We start from the raw sequence: 5,837 nt of genomic DNA on the forward strand, positions 1-5,837 counted from the left end.
CTTCACCTTGGCTCTCAATGTCAAGGTTAAGAGCACCTACTACCCAGTTCCAGTGGTTTGTTTGTTAAGGTTGATATGACCCCTCAACTAAAACCTAACCCTTGTTTGAGCCCCTTGCTTGTGTATAGTGTGTGCTACCTGTGCTTGTATGTTTGTTTGACTTGCTTCCTGTGTAAGTTAGGGTTAGTTTAGACTTGCTTCCTGTGCAAGTTAGGTTTTGCTTGGCTTGCTTCCTGTGCAAGTTAAGTGTGTGTGTGGCTTGCTTCCTGTGCAAGTCATGACTAGGATAGGCTGGCTCCCTGTGCCAGTTAGCTAGAAACCTTAACTTAGGGATGATTTGCATGATAACATCTAGGCTCGAGTCGTAGTCTCCCTAGTTGTGTCTCCCTCTGTTATCTGGTTAGGCTAGTCCTTTATCCCTCTGTAGGGGAACTACGTCACCCTGATCCTCATACCAGATGAGGTACGTAGGCAGGAGATGAGCAGATCTCTCCGGGCGCCTGTGTCTTTGTTTTGTCTTGTTGTGTGCTTGGAAGCTGATGTAAGTCCATCGAGTGGCATTTGGGTTCCATCGTGGGTTTGTTTGGTTCGGATGCTGATGTAAGTCCAGTGATTGGCATTCGGGCTCCATGTTAGCCTTTTTGTGTGTGTTTTGGTTCGGATGCTGATGTAAGTCCAGTGATTGGCATTCAGGCTCCACGTTTCCCTTTGCCTGTGTTTGTTTGTGTGCGTGTCAGCCGAGCTACGAATGCTCTGATTCTTCTCTCGTCCGAGGAGATACGTATGCATAGGATGCGATATCCTAGCGAGCATGTGTCGTTTCCCCAGTCCGAACTACTTTGACTCTGATGTCTATGCCTGATAGACTAAGTAGGCCCAGGATGCGATATTCTGCCGAGTCAGTCTCTTTTGTTTTCTTATGTCTCTTTCAGCCAGTGTGTGTGAGTTTGAGCAGTGTTTAGCAACCATTTTTCCTTCCTATTGTGCGTGGATCCCGTCGAGTACGACGGATGCGTAGGGGTGCTAATACCTTCCCTTCGCATAACCGACTCCCGATCCCATTCTCTTTGGTCACGAGACCATGTCTTCTCCCAGGTTTACTCTGAGCGTTTCCTTTCCCTCTTTTGGGATAAATAACGCACGGTGGCGGCTCTGTTGTTCTTCTTTTCCCGCCGGTTTTTCGCGTGATGCGACAATAATCTAGCGATGAATGAGATCTGAAATCCGGTTGGAGATGTGATAATTGCTTCTATCCCATGACCTTTTGCATTAGAGACACCGTCAAACACGAGCGTCCATCGTGATCCTGGTTTGGGTCCTTCGTCAGGGCCTAGGATATTACAATCTCGAATGAACATGATATCCTCATGAGGAAAGTCAAACTTCATCGATTGATAACCCTCCACGGGTTAATGGGCAAGGTAGTCAGACAATACGTTCCCTTTAATATCTTTATGGGTTACATATTAGATATCATACTCGGTTAACAATATTTATCACCAGATAATTCTTCCAATAACAGCGGGCTTTTCAAAAATATACTTTATTGGATCCATTTTGGATATCAACAAATTTGTGTGGCAAATCATATATTGTCTTACGCGTCGAGGTACCCAAGTTAAAGCACAACAAGTTTTCTCCAATGGTGAGTATATGGTCTCATATACAATGAACTTCTTGCTCAATTAATAGATTGCATGCTCTTTTTGGCCCGTCTCATCATGTTGATCCAATACACAGACCATTGATTCATCCAATACGATAAGATACATGATTAAGGGCCTACCATGAACATGTGGTTTTAAGATTGGTGGTTCTTACAAGAACTATTTTAATTTTTCAAATGCCTCTTGATAATCATTATTCCACATGATCACTTGATTCTTTCTTAGCAATTTGAAAATCAGTTCACAGGTAGCCTTCAAATGAGAGATGAACCTTGAAATATAATTAAGTCGTCCAAGGAAACCTCGAACTTCTTTCTCTGTTTTGGGAGCTGGCATGTCTTAAATTGCCTTGACTTTATCGGGAACAACCCCAATACCTTTCTGACTCACAATGAACCCCAACAGCTTGTCGGATCGGACCTCAAAGGTGCATTTTATAGGATTCAACCTTAGCTTTAATTTTTGGAGTCTGGAAAATAGCTTTCTCAAATGGTCCAAGTTGTCGTCTTCAGTCTTGGATTTGGAAATCATATCATCTATATAAACTTCAATCTCTTTGCATATCATATCGTGAAAGAGAGTTATGATAGCACGTTGATATGTTGCCTCTGCATTCTTCAAAACAGATGGCATGGCTTTGTAGCAGTAGGTTCCCCGAGGTGTAATGAAAGTTGTCTTCTCCATATCATCTGGAGCCATCTTTATTTGATTGTACCCTAAAAACCTATCCAGGAATAAAAAGCCTAGTGTTAAACAGTGTTGTCTACTAGAACATCAATATGAGGCAAAGGAAAGTCATCCTTCAGACTCGATTTGTTAAGATCTCGGTAATCCACACACATTTTGACATTCCCATATTTCTTCAAAATCAGAACGATGTCAGCAACACACTAAGGATATTCAACAATAGCTAAGAAGCCAACATCAAACGGTTTTTTAACCTCTTCTTTAATCTTCAGTGTCGTATCGGGTCTAGTTCTATTAAGCTTATGTTTAATCGGAGGAGATTCGAGCTTGAGCAATAAGCGATGTTCAACAATATTGGTATCCAAGCCAAGAATATCTTGATAAGACCAGGAAAAGACATCAACATATTCATGAAGTAGCTTGACCAACTCACTATGTAGATGCTCGACGACGGGTACTCCTATCTTGACTTCTCTTCTGACTTCATTGGAACCCAGATTGATCACTTCTATTGGCTCTTTGTGTGGTTGAATTTCTTTCTCTTCATGATAAAGAATCCTTTCAAGTTCATCTAGGACTTCACAATCTTCCTCATCGTCATCTTCGGCTTGGTTGATTGGAAACCCAGAAGTTATTTTCAGTGGAATTATTTGCTCTACATGTGTCTCAACTTATTTTAGAATTAGCTTTTTTTGAAAAAGTGTAAAAGAAAAAGAAACTTTTGTCATTTTGTTTTAGTGAAAAAGTAAAAATAACAGAAATAAAAGGGATCTTGATTTTGAATGTAAAAATTGTCTTTCATTGATTTCATAATATGTTTAAAATAATGGAAACCCTTACAAGATACCCACATGCATCGGGCAAGGGAAAGGGATGAGAAAAACAAAATGCTTTACATCTTTTCTGAAAAGACCACAAGGACTACATTAGATGTCGAATTGTCTAGCTTGAATCCAGGAGGACACATGCGAACAAAACCGAAGATTGATGGCTTGTTGGAGCTTGCACCATCCACCACTTCTATGGAAAGATCATATTGGTAGCCTGGGAAGCTGAACTGAACTGGATTGAACTTCTTATGCCCCCTTTCACTTGGATGGCAGGAAGAAGAATGGTAACCAAGACTAAAGCGGTCATGTTTTTCAGCTACTTTCACAATCCGGTCCTAACCGGAGAGAGGGCCCTTCTTAGCATTCCTTATTGAGGATAACACCACCACTGCTGGCTGGCTTTGATTAACAAAAGTAGAGCTTACATCCTCGAAATCCAAATAGTGGAAAGGCATCTCAGTTATCCCTTCCTTTGTTTCAACATACGGAAAGGATGACAACTCACTGATCATAAAGTCCTCCCCGCCACAGACAATCACGAGCTTGTCTCCAATCATGAACTTCAATTTCTGATGTAAAGTGGATGTTACTACACCAACAACATGAATCCACGTCCTTCCTGATAAGAAAATGTAAGCAGGATGATTATCCATAGCTTGAGAAGTGATAATTAATTGGTGAGGAACCACACAGATCGGAAAATCTACATCTCTAATGACTTCCCTCCTTGATCCATTAAAAGCTCGTACAATCAATGCACTAGCCCATATCTATGGTCCTTCAAACTGCAATTAACTCAATGTGCTCCTCGGTAAAACATTGAGTGAAGAGCCTGTATCAACCAGGACCCTAGAGACCAGGTATATGCATAAGTAATAGAGATGTGAAAATCCTTGTTGTGGTTGTGCCCCTCGGCTGTCGATTCTGCTTCATTAAAACCCAAGTACCAACTTTCAGTGATGTTAGCCACTACATCAATAAATTGATCAACTGTAATATCTTACATCACGTGGGTAGTGTTAAGAACTTTCAATAAAGCCTTGCGGCGAGCCTCCGAACTAAGTAGTAATGACAAGATTGAAATCTTGGAAGGAGTTTGACTCAGTTGGTCAACAATCTTGAAATGACTCTTCTTAATCAGCTTAAGAAACTCTTGTCCCTCATCTGCAGTAATTTTTTCAATCTGTTGTTGTTCTTTGGCTACTTCTTTTCCCTTAGAAGTGGTTGCTTCAGTTGTGCTACTAGAAGCACCCTTTAACATAAAAGAACTAGGAGTCTCAACTAGAATAGTGGGGACAACCATAGATGCCCCTGTTTGAGGAGGATGAGTGAGAACCACCACTGGTGCTTAAATAACTTTGGGTGTATACTTCGACGCAAACACCCGACATCTTAGGTTCATCCCCCTGTACCTGCTATGTAGATAATTCCAGTATCAGAAAACCAAATCTCTTTTCCACCAACAGAGATAGTTGCATCATATTTCCAGGGCACCGCCTAGAAATGGGTTATATTTTCTTCATTCGAGCTTAAATCTTCTTCTTTCGGTACACAATCTCAATTGGCTCAATGACAGAAACCTCTTCCACAGCTCTAGCTCTTGCGAACTATAAGACCCCCGACACTTCCCTTGAGTTCTTCAAACTTATCTAGCTCGATCTTGCATATGTCACAATTGTCATGAACACCAGCCAAAACATCATGTTTCTGTAAGTTTATTGAGATAAATGATAATTGAGTCTTCAAATTACCCATTAGACTGACCATTTATGTTCCTTTTTCTTCAAGAACCCTGTTAACTGTCGGACTACCATGATTGGGAAATAGATTGTTCTTCACATTTGGCTTCTCCTTAGTGAAGGACAAAATATCTTGATCAATAAGTTCTTACACTTTGTTCTTGAACACAATACAGTCCTCGGTTGAATGCCCAACATAGCCTGCATGGAAAGCACGTGACATATTAGGGTTGTGTCTCACATTTTAAAGTTATATTTATTTTTTATGTGTTTATGATTAACATGATTCATCAATAAGATCACTATTGAATATGATAATTTTATGATTACTATTGTTTCGGGTATAGAAATTTGGTGATCATGTTTATTGTTGCTTTACATGCTTCTTGTATTCAGTAAATTATGATGTCTTTATTGAAATAAAATTGAAACTTTAATTTGTACTGCTGGTTATTAATTGGTTAATAGAAAATGTTGAATGATTTAAAATGTTAGTATCAGATACAGAGTAATTCAAACATTATTGTCATGGTTGTGTGGTAGTTGGTTAAATTATCAAAAATAAATAAATGCAACAATTATGTGTCAAAATTAATAAATTGGAAACATCTTGCAGTTATTTGATGAAAGGATTGATAATGATATATGTTGGGTGCAAGTGTGAGTGGCTAAAGTACCACATCGCCTATGAATGGAAAGAATGTTGGATTTATAAGAAAGGTGACTCATTTATCTAATGCCTTAAGGTTTTGGATGGAGACATGACGTCTCTCTCTCTCTCTCTCTCTCTCTCTCTCTCTCTTGTAGTACTGGAGAATTGGGTACTCGTTGTTTCTCTCGTCTACCGGGACTCCCCAACAGTGGTATTAGAGTCATTGTTTAACTTAGTGGGGGAGCGAAATTATGTTGGATCT

This window comes from Lathyrus oleraceus, chromosome 4 (assembly GCF_024323335.1).
Source record: "Lathyrus oleraceus cultivar Zhongwan6 chromosome 4, CAAS_Psat_ZW6_1.0, whole genome shotgun sequence".
Classification (NCBI taxonomy): Eukaryota; Viridiplantae; Streptophyta; class Magnoliopsida; order Fabales; family Fabaceae; genus Lathyrus; species Lathyrus oleraceus.